We start from the raw sequence: 14207 nt of genomic DNA, 5'->3' as shown, positions 1-14207 counted from the left end.
GTGTGAAGCAAATGGAAGCCTTACCTGGAACGGGGATTTGGGCATCTGCCAGGGAGTTGGGCATATTCTGCTGTCTGAGGCTCCTGAAATCATGACGGAAGTGCCTCATACACCGGCTACACAGAGTTATCCTGAAAATCTGACACGTCAACAGCACTATTTTAATTTTGACAAAATAGAGAGCACCTTAAAGTTTAAGTAAACATAACCATATTTCCATTAACTTTAATTGTAATGATTAATAAACTAACTTTTTCCCTGAGCCTTAAAATTTTACAGGCCAAGCATACTCTGCACAGCTTTGTGACACAGTCAGTTCACTGTAGAAGCACCTCCACTGCTTCCTCCTGCTCCCCATCTAGATTTTTCCATCCCCACCCCCGCTGCTCAGTTCTTGAGACTCCGCATCAACAGCTGTCCCTTGTGTGCTCCAGGCCTTCGGTGTCTGCGAGGACCCTAATCAGAGCTCAGGTGCTAATGATTAATTATGATCTTCAAAGGGAATATGCTGGCTCAGAAACAAAAAGTGAAGGTAATGGCAGAATTTCAGGCCAGTAAGAGAGACTGGGGCGGGGTCTTCCAATTCCCCTGAATCACATCCCATAGGAGGCTCCTTCCTTACTCCACCTACAGGGTTGGCCCGGGTTGGGGAAATTTCTTTAGAAAACCATAGGCCACGTTTCATAAAGGAGAAGGTAGAACATGGCTAGAGTGTCCTCCGTGGCCTCTTGTGCCCTGGTCCCTGTTTTCCGTCCTCCCCTGAGGAAATGCAGAGATGAGTTCAGACTGTAACTCAAGATAACTCATGCTGTCAAGTTACATTTCATCTGGCAACCCAGACAGGCTGGGTGAGCCAGCACAAAGGGAGGCGGCAGGTGGGGGAGGGAGGGAGGGAGGGAGAAGCAGCTGGGGAGACAGCAGAAGGAAAAAAATGGTGATGATACCAGGAGCTTCTGGAGGCAAAGACCTGGAAATCTGGACCCAGTGGTCCAGCTTCTGAGCCAGTGTTCTTCTGAAGGCCAAGGGCACTGCCAACAGCCCTATGGGAATCTTCAGAATTTCCTAATTGTCTTGGCCACAGGCCACCACAACTCTTATCTCTAGGCATTTCACTGTTTACAGAGCCCTTCCCAGACCGAATGCCTTACAACTGTTGTGGGACAAGGAGGACTTGTTATACAGATGAGTAAACTGAGGCTGAGAAATCCAGTGATTCACTCAAGGCTGTGCAGTGAGTGAGAAGGGAGACTGGGACTTCACTCAAAGTCTACTCATTTTAAAGCCAATCTTCTACCACCTGCCCCACTATCTCTTCTATCTCCACTATCATGATCGACCGACTACCCAGAATCCTCTTTGGTTGTATCCTCTCAGTGATCTACTGTAACAAACATATGGTACCGGGCAATGTCATAGGATATAAGGAGACGGGAAAAATTGGCTTGTCCCCTCAGGTTACTCACAAGCTTGAGCAATTTTGAAATAACAGTGCAGAGCCTTTGGCCTATGTGTTTTCAAATGCAAACATGAAGTCCACTCTCCTGAAGAACTTCCTCCCCACAGTCATTCATTCAACAGACGTTTACTGAGTACCTGCTCTGTGCCGGGCCCTGTCCTAGGTACTGAGGTTACAATGAGGACCGGACAGGTAAGGCTTTTGCTCTCATGCAGCTCCTATTCTAAAAGGAGGAGACAAGAAACCAGGAAAATAAATGAGCAAGTGTGTGTTGAAACTAAAACAGATGCAAACAGAGCTTCTCTTGGGCAAAAACAAGGTCAGATCATGTGAATGTCAAACTGAGCTTCAAAAATTAGCCTACCGTCTTCTAAATTAAAAGCAAGAGCACTCTATTTACCAGATTATATAAAAACCAGCCCCTCTATTAGAAAACCATGAAAAACATCACGTGAGAGCCCAGACAAAATTCAAACTGGGACAGACTGTTGCAAGACCTAAGGAAAGAGGTTGTTGCTAATAAACTGCAGCTCCATCTTCAAGGCCGTGAGGATGCAGAGCCTGAGAAAAGGGCAGATCCATTCAACACTGGAATGATCCGGGAAGATGACATTATTGTTATGACTTCAGGGTCGAATTGGAGACTCTTGTAAACCAAAATTAAATTACACTTTCAGTATCACAAACAAGGAATTCAGCTTCCAGGCTGTCAATATGTGTTAGTTCACATGTGGCTTTTATATTTCAAAAGATAATACCATCTGAAGCCAGCCCGCCCCACCCCACGAAGAGTGTTCTCTTTTTGAACTTGATGCACTTGACATCCATTGTGCTTGTCTGGCAATTAACCACGCCCTGTCTGTGAACCCAGATTGGTGCCTTGCATTGTTCCTTATCTCTTCCGCTGTCAAACTTCTCATGCGATGACGACTCATCTACGGCTGGGTTACAGGGTAGCCTTGTGCTGTTTTAACCTCACACTATAATACAGCCTTCATTTAGTTACAACCTGGTGAATGCCTACTAAGTGCTGGGCACTGCATTGGGCACTGGGAAGGGAGCCTTCTTGCACATTTCAGTCTACAGAAAGAGACAGACCTTACTTCCCACTCAGAGGAGCCTATAGTTACACATTACAGATGGAGACAAGTGCAATGAAGGAAAAGAATTAAATTCCATGAGAATGGCTCACATTCAGGAAACCAGACTGGACTGGAAGGAAGGAAAGGATTTCCTGAGAGTAGAACTGGGGCTGAGATGGGAAGCAGAGAAAGAATGTGCAAAGGCCCTGGGCAGGGGGGTGGAAATGGGAGTCAGTATGTGCACGGTGCAAGAGTCTGCTCTGCAAATGGGCGTGGGGGAGAGCCGGCAGAGAGAGCAACAAGGGATATGGGAGGGTGAGACGAGAGCCGTAGGCAGGTCCTCACACACCCACCTTTGATGTATGTACTTTTATGTATCGTGTATCTGTATACTCATATACACTGTAAATTTCATGTACATTGTAAAACAGAGAAAAATTTTAAAGGTGTTAACAACAGAAGAAATAGTTTTTAAAGCCTTGTTTTTTCAAAATGCTGATAATTGTTGAAGCTCAGTGATAGGCACGTGGGATTTCATCATTATGTTTTCTATTCTGCGCGTGTTTGAAAATGATGACGACTGCACGCTATCACTAGTTAATACCTCGAAGCACGCGACACACTTAGGGGGAGGTTTGTCACCAGTAGCAGTAGATGTTTGTCCCTTTTCCAGCTGATATTTTTGATCACTCCGAATCTGGGGTCCAACCTAGTGTCAGAGTTCATTAGGGCATCATTGTCTTTACTCATTCCAGGAGGCATCACAGCTCAGCTCGTCGTGTATTGTTCCCTCTTACTGGCCTGTACTGTTATTTCCAATCCACAAATGTGATGCAGGAACTCTTTTAAGTTGCTTATCCACTTTATGAAAGTTCATTTGATTAATACTACTTAATGTAATCCATAAACAGGCTTCTCCTGGGGAACACAGGAACTGTAGTACCCAAGTAGATCTTTCTCCAAGGAAGACGTGCAAATGGGCACCAGGTATATGACAAGGTGCTCAACTTCAATAATCACCAGGGAAGCATATTCCCCCACAGGGAGTCCTCCACGTGAAGGCATATCACATTTATCGGGGGGGGGGGGTGGATATGGGCCAAGCACACAATCATCTCCTCTACTGACTATAGGGGCCCCAGGAAGACTAAGCTCCAAGGTCCAACTTCTCTCTCCCATCCACCTGGCAAGGTTACCTGAGAATGCATTAAGTATTCTGAAAAGGGTAAAACATTATTATGGTTAACTTAATGTAAGTGGCTTTAGCTGGTGAATTTTCTTAGTGGCAAGAAAAATCCAGTGTTTTACAAGGACACTGTATGTCTGGTGTGGCATGGAAACTAATGTGTAGGAAAGCCCCCAACAAGCATCATCGATGTGTCTTTGCCACCTCCCCAAGGCATCAGGGGCAGGCAGACAGAGATGCCCCTTCCTCCTCCTAAGCCAATTCCCCAAGTAGAGAGATTAAGTTGTTCTAATCTATAGAAGGAAAATGACTGTATCATTTAAGAAATTTTTAAATCTCTAATTTACTAAGTAGTTATGTGTACCAGGCACTTGGGAAAGCACTTTATAGGCAAAATCTCACTCATTCCTTACCATAACTCCATGAGGTAGGAAACTGGTTTTGCCTGCATTTTACAGGTGAGCAAAGAACAGAGAGGTCAAATACTTGGGTAAGGTCACACAGCATGAACGATGGAGTGAAGGCTGTTGTCAAGTTAGCAGGGAACAAAGAACACTACACCAATACCCAAGAGACTTGAATTTGAAGACTGCCTTTACTTGACACTATCAACGGTGATCTTGGGCAACCTCAGAGCCTCAGTTTCTTCCTCGTTAAGGGAGGAACAAGATGATCTCCAGAGCTCCTCCCAGCCCTGACATCCTGTGAATCCAGAGACATAACCCTCCATCCTCCAATCCTCCCATCTAACCACACATTTTCTCTCGAACCCAGCTTAATTAGCCACTCTGTGCTCTCTGAACAGACAGTTTTCAGAGGGCAGCCAGGTGTTACGATGGTTGTCTTCCTTTAATTCTTAAAACTGAAAAAGTTGCTCTGGTGCTAATAAGATGAATGTCTTGGTATTCAAAGACGTGGGCGGGAAAAAAAATATCAACCTGCTACGTGGACAGGGTAACTGGAAGGCATGCTGGTGTGTTATGTATGGCACTGTGTTGCGGTAACCAAGGCTTGGGAGGCTTAGTGCTTCAGCTGTTCTCTCAGCTGGGAACTTCATGTTTCTCAATTCTCACAGTTACTCTGCCTTAGGCAGAATTATTTTCCACCAAGACACGTGACGGGTGGCCTTGGGTGCCCACTTGGCACCCAGGATAGCCATGATGGCCGGGCCTTGCTGCAGACAACTTTTCAGAAAAGGAAATGCCTTGTTTTATAAGCTGGAGGAGTCTTCCTCTGAAACCTGCTTCTTCTTGATTCACCTCAAGTCTGCTTTGGTCATCCCATTAATAAACTACACCCAGCTCGGCCCATGGGCTCATAAATCTCAGTTCTGCCACTTACTAAGGACATCATCTTGGCTAAGTCATCTAATACCTCTAAGCATCAGCCTCCTCACCTGGAAAACTGAGATTACAGTACCTTTCAGCATCATTGAAAATGTTAAATAAGAGATTACTTACGTGGAAACATGTCTAGCATGCTCCCACGTAAGTAAAGGGTTTGCACACTTTAAGAAGTCAATAAACATTCGCTGAATCTGAGCCACGAGTTGTCTCAGTGCCTAGACGGGGAAAGTCAAAGATTTAATGTCACTCCAAGGAAATGACTTTGGAATTCTGCAACCCTCAAAACTAATCAGAACTGTAATTCCATTTATTCATGCAAGTCTTTACTGAGTGCCTACTCTATACTAGGCATTGTTCTAGGCACTGAGGAAAAAGACGAATAAGACCCACAGGATCTTGCCCCCATGGAACTCACTTGGCATAAGCTATCTGAACTTTTCAAGGTTAAAGTCACTCAGCCTGGCCTCAGGGGAGGGCAGCCACACACTCCTGCGATACTTTTACTGACAGCCCTATCAGAGAGCCCTTTCCAGGGCTGGAAGGACTGGGCCTCTGACTCCGGGTGACATTTCCTATGTCCCCAGGTAACCCTTCTTACCTGAGTGGACAGTGAAACGGCCCCTCTCTCCTTAAATATGTTCCTCAAGACATGGCTAAATGATCGATGAGAAAAGAGTTCTTTGTCCACACAAGTTCAAAAAGCAATGGATTGAACCAAGTTCAATAGATTTCTCTGCTGCAGGCCTTCTTAGAGTCTTTAGTGAGCTAAGGTACTTGTGAATCTCAGAGAGGACTACAGCGTGAAGCCTTGGACCGAAGGGCTCCTTTGCCCATGGAACACTTCTCATTCTGGAGTATATGGTAAATCTGGCCTTCCCCAACACACATTTTCAGACTTGCTGAACTCCTGGAAAAAGTCAGGAGCCCCAGGTTCGGGACCCAGTATGCCACTGCCTCGCTCTGTGACCTCAAGCAGGTCAGGTGACCTCCCTAGATCTTAGTTTCCTCATCTAGGAAACGTATGCCTGCTGTTGAGGTGGGGCAGGAGAGTGATGAAGAGGAGGAAGGATGCTGGACCACATCACCTCAAAGGTCTCTTTTCAGGAGAGCCTGTTTATTGTTTGGAAGGTCACCAAGCTCCCTGGGGTGCAAACAGGCTCATGTGTTCCAGCGGCCCCTCCACCCTCCAGACCCACAGGTTTGAATGTGATGCAGTCTTTGTCCCAAGGACCACTCCCATTTATTCCCTTCAGTCCCATTAACAGCCCCTTTATTCTATGGCCCAGTAGTTCTTGAAGAAGAATTGCTCAGTAGCTTGTATTAGCAGTCAGGTGGGGCCTTAAAGATGCTCCAGAACAAGCAAGAGTCGGCCCAATCCCTTCTCACCATTTCTAGAGGACTGAGTGAAAATTATACAAATAGTATCAGCCAATATATATAGTGATGCTAGCCCAGTAAGGAATGATATATACATATGAGGTCTGTCTGGAAAAAGTCCAAGCATTGTTAATATGATGAAAACAGTTTGCACGTCATCAGTGTAACCTGGCAGCCAAGGAGAGTGGACTGGAATGCACATGTGTGAACAATGATGACTTCACTGTACTAGTCAGTGGGGGTGGTCAGTAGATGCTGTTGAGTGAGCATGTGTACTGTGTGGCCATTGCATTCAAAATGACTGAGCAAGTAGAACAACAAATCTGCATCAGATTTTGTGTTAAGCTTGATCATTGCTCTGCAGAAACAATTTAGATGATTCAGAAGGCTGCAGCTATGGGCAACTGGTGATCAGCAGCTTCATCAAGACAACATGCCCGCTCATGCATCACATCTCGTGCCGAGTTTTTTGTGAAACTTCAAGTCACCCAGGTGACTCATCCCCTCTACAGCCCAGATTTGGTGCCCTGTGACTTCTGGCTTTTTCTAAAGCTAAAATGACCTTTGAAAGGGAAGAGATTTCAGACTATCAATGAAGTTCAGGAAAATATGACGGGGCCGCTGATGGAGACTGGGAGAACTGTGTGAGATTCCAAGGCGCCTACTTTGAAGGGGACTGAGCTGTCATTGTCCTATGTACAATGTTTCTTGTATTGTCCTATGTACAATGTTTCTTATATCTTGTATCTTCTTCAATAAATGTCTCTATTTTTCATTACATGTCTGAATACCTCCCAGACAGATCTCATATGTATAGAGAGAGACAGGAAGAGAGAGAGACAGAGCTCCACATCTCTCTCTCTCTACCTATTTCTCTATATATCATCCATCCAGAAACAGAGGGAGGAGAGTTTGAAGAAAATACAATGAAACATTAGCAGTGGTTTCCTCTGGGTTGTGGACAATGGGTGACTATTATTTTCTTATTTAAACTTTTCTATACCTTCCAAATGCCCGTCAATGAGCACGCGTTATTTGTATGATACAACAAAACTCACTCCTCCCCCGTTCTCTTTTTGAAAGAGTCATCTAGTGCAGGTCTGGGCGTGAAGGAAACCATCCAGCAGAACTGGTTGCATGGCCCCAGCGAAAGTCTCTGCGCTCCTGTCTCCCATTACCTTGGCTAGTTTTCCTAATTCCTGATCTTCAACACCAACTCCCAAGCAAAGTTTTTAAATAGCTCCCCAACAGAGTCCTGGCATTTCCATGTGACTTCCCGTTATCGGCTTGGCAAGCCCCAGTGCCTCTGAGTGGCCACATGTATTTGTGCAAGTTGTCCACTGCGCAACTCCAGGGGTTACACTGATGACTCTATGAATGATACTCCTGAGCTGTGCAGGGCACAATCTACGTGGCCAGGCATGGCAGCCCTGCCAGGTGTCCTGAGACACCATCATGGTCTTCTCAACGTTTTGCGGCATGAGTGCTGCTCGGAAGATGACAGTAGTTGGGCTCGGGAGGCAGTGCACCCCTGTACCACAGCATGGGCTCCAAAACTAGACCGCCTGGTTTACACACTGCTTCTGCCCCTTAGCAGAGGAGTGACCTCAAATTATTTAACTTCTCCGTTAACACAGCTTCAGTTCCTTTCCCTAAACTAAGACAACACTGGTACCTGCTACCTAGTATTGTTCCGAGGATTAAAATGATGTTAAAATATAGAACACATAATCAATTTTCTGTCCCAGGGTAAGTGCTCAATACATGCTAATTATTTTTATTTATGATTTCCTCTGAAGTCACACACAGAAACCCAGAGACAAGGTCTTCGGTCACACACAAAAACCCAGAGACAAGGTCTTCGATGCTAATTAAATTCTGCATTCTTATTTAGCTTTATCTGGGTGGGGGTGGGCCAGGGCAGGGGTGAGTTCCATGCGGCCAGAGCAGATCATGGGTGCTCACCAAGGCGGTAAAGGGTTCAGGGAGCCAGAGCGTACAGCTGAATCAAGGTTGGTTAGGGTTGCTGCCTAAAAATAGATGCCAACAGCTAAAGCAAGAGACAGGAAGGAGGTGAGGACTGTGAAGCCCAGGCTGCAGCACCTGATGGAAAAGACGCTGGGTGGGGAGACTTGGGATCAGGCAGGAGCTCTGAATCCTTGCTGGAACTCCCTTGGGACACTCTCACCGTGTGGAATCTGGGTCTGTCGGACTTCCTGAAAGGTTGGGGTTAATGCCTCTTCTTTCTACAATAATTAGGATTGGCTTCAGCTGTGATTTTTGAAAACCTGTAACAGTGGCTTGAACAAGATCATGAATTTGTTTCTCACCCAAGTCAAAGTGTAGAAGTAGAAATTCCAAGGCTGGCCTGTGGCTCTGCTCCTTCCAGCTCATGCCTACACCTCTGTAGGGTATGGCTTCATCCTCATGGTCCAATTGGCATCCATAGCCAGGCAGCAGGATGGAAGAGAGGTAAAGGAAGAAGGGGTGGGGGTGGGGCGCTGCCAGCTGCCTGAGATTCCCAGAAGCCTCCACACAACTGCTGCATCTACACCCAGAACTCACAGCCACACTTAGATGCCAAGAAGGCTGAACAATGCCCCTTTTATTCTGGGTAATGTATTAGTTTCCTAGTGCTGCTGCAACAAATTACCACAAACTTAATGATTTAACACAACACTAGTTTATTATCTCACAGTTCTGGAGGTCAGAAGTGTAAAGTGCGTCTCATTGGGCTAACATCAAGGTGTAAGCAGGACCGGGTTCCCTTCTGCCGGGTCTAGGAGCAAATCCACGTCTTGCCTTTTCCGGCTGCTAGAGCCCACCCACGTTCCTGAAGTCATGACTTCCTTCCATCTTCAAAGTCAGCACTGGACGGGTGAGTCTTTCTCCCAAGGCCAACTCCCTGGTCTGACTCTTCTGCCACCTTCTTCCCCATTTAAAGACTCATGGGATTACATGAGACCTACCTGGACTATCCAGGCTAATCTCTTTATTTTAAAGCCTTCTGATTAGCACCCTTAATTTAATCCATAACCTTAATTCCCCTTTGCCATGTAAAGTAACCTATTCATAGATTCTAAAAATTTGATGTGGACATCTTTGGGGGGCATTATTTGACTTACCACAGGCAACCATGGCAAAAATTCTAGCACCATAAAGGAAAGGCAGGAAAACACGCCACACCCCCAATGAGGCTATGACCTCAGAGAGCGGGTGTCCCGGTCCCCCAGATCTACCATGATGCTGTGCTCACAGTGGAGGAGAGAAGTCTTCTTGTCCGCCCAGCATCTCTGAAGGATCCTCCATCCCTCTGTGCAGTCCGGGTGGTTCAGGTCGGGCAGACCCCATCCTCTCAGCTTCGGGTGGTGCCAATCTGAATTCTCCTGGACAGAGCAGTTGCTTCAGAAAATGGTCATGTCACCCAAGCCAGGTCAATCCTGTCATTCCTGGGTTGGAATTTTGGGAATAATGGTCTCCCTCATTTCTAGGATCACCAGCCTTGAGGACAATACAAGCTGGGAGGTCACCACTGAGTCAAGGCAAGCAAGGTGACAAAGTACAGAGAAATAGAGGCCTAGGAGACTTCTAGCCACGCCCACAGCCAGAGAGCCACCCCTGGGCTTCTAATTCACTCTGCTGTTTTATTTTTCTTTAAACTAATTTAAGCTTCTTTCACTTGCAGCCAAGTGCCTTGACTAATATACTCAAGAAATACCTGTCGGGGCAAGTCACAACTTCCCGGAGCCCTGGAGTGTCTCCTAAACCAGTTCTCAAATGCTCTGCCTCTGAGTCAATGATCAGGGCCCCTGAGACCCTTCCAGCCATTGTATGCCACCATCGTGATATGCCACCATCGACAATCACAGGTCCTGGCCTCACCTGCTCTAGCCCAGCCCAAAGGAAGATACAACTTCTCCAACTCACTTACTTTGCATGAAAAACACCCTGGGTAACTGAAGGCCCTTCCTGGCAACTCAATTTCTCTTTCCCTTTTGCATCTGCTGGGAACTCTAGCAAATACTCTGGGGATAGCTGGAGACCTCCATGGCTCTTGTAGAAGATCCACAGGGATACTCAAGGCAGTGGGAGGAAGAGAGGATGTGAGAGAAAAAGAACAGCTTTCTCTGAGCAGCAGCTGTGACAGCCTGCAGTTGTTTCCTCTCTCCCCCAGCCCCCACCCCAGAACAGCTTTTCCCTGGCTGAAGCCCACCCCAGCCCCCACCCAGTTCTTGGCTCTGTTCCAAGTGAAAGACACTCCTTGAAATGTAATCTGAAGCAGGAATACTACCTCCAGGGAGTGCAGCCATTGAGAAAGAAATTTAGGAGAAATAACTAAATATGCCCTCATCATCCACTGTCTAGGCGGGTGTCAGAATCAGAGCCCCCCTGAGTTGCTATACGGGGCAACCAAAGTAGAGAATTTTACAAAGTTGACAAAGCACCGGGGAAGCTGCTTTGCTAATGTAAGTCCCATTTCAAAATCTCCTGCAGCAGCAGCAGGTCTGAATCACAGGAGCCGCTGGATGTGTCTGTTCCCAGACTTAAACACCTACCAGCGCCCTTTACATTTTCCAGGCAGTTGGGGCCTTCTCTGCAGTGCAGGGCTGGAGAGTCCACAAGACCCATCTGGATTCTGGTGCCTTTGAAGAAAACAACACCCTCTAATTCACCCATTAAATGAGAAATTCATCCTTGTCATCTTGAAATTTTGAATAAAATCAAGTGTGAAGTCATAGTAACGACTGCAAGTTACAGAGTGCCTCAGGGTACCAGACGTGTCACATCATTATCTCCTCTAAACCCAACTGCCGCCTACCAGCAGGTCTTATTATCCCCACTTTACAAACCCACAGAGGGCAAGTTAGTTGCCAGGGACTCACTTATACAACAAGAAGGTATGTGCTCAAAAACAAACAACAAACAAACTCAATCCCACTCAACTAATTAATATGTAAATTTTACCTACCAGTTAACTCAAAATGAGAGACTGTCAGCATATGACAAGAGTACCCATCGCTGCTCCCCACGGGACGGCTCCACCTTTACTAATCTTCTGTATGACTGTTGTAAGAAGAGTCCCACGACGACACACAGTTGGAAAACCACTGGGGTTGTAGGAGGGGCTCAGGTCTTAGAGAGGGAGAATGGAGTCTGAGATTACAGTCTGGCTCTGCCACTAACTAGCTGTGTATCTTTGGATGAGTCAAGTAACCAAGCTGAACTCCGGTTCTCTGAAAAATGGAGCTACAGATTTTAGCGCACCTTGGTAAAGGACCTAGCAATGAGCTCAGAGTCGGCACTCAAAGCAGGGTATTAGTAGCAGTTAGGTACTATAACTGGTTGAGCTGAGACAGAGTGATGGACTCAATGAATGGGAGGATGGTAAGGGAAAAGAGAACCTCCTGAAAGTAGGCCTGGGAGAGGGATTGTATGGTGGGCGGCAAGGGCAAAGGTCACCAGACAACAAGGTGAAAGGGACAGGGAGATTACAGAGTGGACCAGGGGCTGTGGAAGAACTGACAGCCACAAAAGACAAGCGGTTCCATTACCAACAGCGCCAAGGACTCCATGGCCTAGATCCCAAGGCCTGGCTAGAGTCAGAACCCCCTCTGAGACTCCTCTCCCAGTGGGACCGTTTGCCCAGATGCTGACCTAACACCAGGGCCCTTCAGTTGACTTCCTGGACAAAGGGGCTGAGACCCCTGAGCAAGTTCACCTGCTCTGCTCTTCCAACACCAGATGAATAACCCCTCTGCCTCCTCCCTACCCCTCCCTCATCTCTTTCTGGGAGGCCACGTGGAAACATTCTCTGAGCTGCCTCTCCTTGCAAATCCATGGGAAGAAGGCTCTTAAAAAGCAAATATTCAGCCTCATAAACGTGTCATAAGTCCATAACCAGTTCCCGCATTCCTTGTGCTTTTATGTGATGCATCTAGTATTGTTCCACCCCTGACTAGATTACTGAGAAGAGGCTGTTCACAGGAGATTTTATTACTGCTTATTACTTTAGTGTAAATGGGGTGGTTGCTTCTTTTTTATTTACCTCCAAGAAAAATATATTCCCTGACGCACCCAGACAAAACATGGTATCAGATCATTTTTTTTTTCTGAAGAAGTTGCTTCTACTTCTGGTATGATATTGTCTAACCCAAATCTCCCAGAGGCCAGCTTGCCTTAAGGGATTCAGAGTGGTGGCCATCGTGTGGGAATCTACATCAATTTCCTTCCCTCCGAATGAACGTGCTCAAGACGAGGGCCATCTGATGTCCAGCACGCCCCTTGCAAATTCTATCGTAAACATGCATGAACCACAAAACAGACTGGGAGCCAACTCTTGATTAACCAGACTCCAATCAACCAGAACTCTCAATCAACCAAAAGTGTGTACCTGGCTTCAAAGGAAAAGACTAAGAACATGGGGGAAAGAAGTCAATACTGGGAGGTTAGCTTTAGAAGCGAACATCTTCCAGTTATTTATAGCCAATACTTCAGTAGGAGCTTACAGGGGCCAGACTCTGTGCTGAGTGGCTGACATATATTATTATCTAATTTAATCCTTACAACAACTCTTGAAGAAAGTACTGTTATTGTCCCCATTTTACAGATCAGAACACAGCAGCTTAGAGTGGCTAAATAATTTGCCCAGTCACAGAAGACTGCACTTGAACCCAGGACTCTGGCTCAAGAATCCACAGACTTGACTTATACCACCTTCTTCTAGGAAACCAATGAATTCAGGGCCAATGCCTGCACCTTCTACAGAGACACCTAGAACTACAGTCAAAGGAATGGATGCCCAAAGAAAGGGGAGGGGTCATCCTTTAGGCACCCGGCCAGCAACTGACAGAGCCAGGATTTAGAACAAGTTCACCTGCAGGACAGTACCCAGAGGCTGCACCTTCAGAAAGATGACGGCCAAGTTTCCCAGTCTCCAAGACAGCCTTCCCTACTCTTCCTGGAGCTCTTTAAAATAGGACAGTGAGACCTTAGCTTTTGGACAAATTTCCAAGAAGAAAATTTGGAGAAGAGCAAGTTACTCACTTGATTAACTTTTTAATTTATCAGTCAAGTAGCAGGAACTAATTGAAGTTTCCTTTGGGAGTTAGATTCAATAAACCAACATAATGCGCCAAGTTCTCTCCCAAGTCATTTACAGGTTTTAACTTAATCCTCACACAGCTTGATGACAGGAGACTGATATTATTCCCATTTCACAGGTGATAAGATCGAGGCACAGAGAGATTAAGCACTCTGCTAAATTTACCTGATATTTGTATAATAGTGCTTCCACACATATTTTATTTGATGTCAGAACAAGCTTATGATTCCCAGGTGAATATTTTATTATGTGTATCACCCCTGTTTTAGAGATGGAGAACCAAAGTGTTGCCTTGATCCTGCCACTTATAAGCTATGTAACTGAGCGGGCTTTCGATCTCTTCAGGCCCCTATTTCTGTAAAATGGTTCTGGGTGGAACCAGACTCTTTCTAAGAACCCTCCAGCTGGAATATGCAAGATGAAGAGGGATGGCCTTGTTCTCTGGAATGGCCTTCCTCTGTAGTCTAACAAACCTGACTTATATGCAGGGAGGTCAGCATCTCCTTAGTGGTTCTGAAAAATTATGCAGCTTAATTATCCACGCACCCCAGGGCAGAGGAGAGAGGGTGCATTTTCACACCGATCTAACCAGAGGCTGCTCGACTAAGGATGAAGCCTCTCAGATGGAGCAGCATCTCTGTTTCCAGGGGCACCAGAC

Source organism: Desmodus rotundus, chromosome 8 (assembly GCF_022682495.2).
Source record: "Desmodus rotundus isolate HL8 chromosome 8, HLdesRot8A.1, whole genome shotgun sequence".
NCBI classification, from domain to species: domain Eukaryota; kingdom Metazoa; phylum Chordata; class Mammalia; order Chiroptera; family Phyllostomidae; genus Desmodus; species Desmodus rotundus.
The sequence above is the reverse complement of the archived record's forward strand: the minus strand, read 5'-3'. Positions refer to the sequence as shown.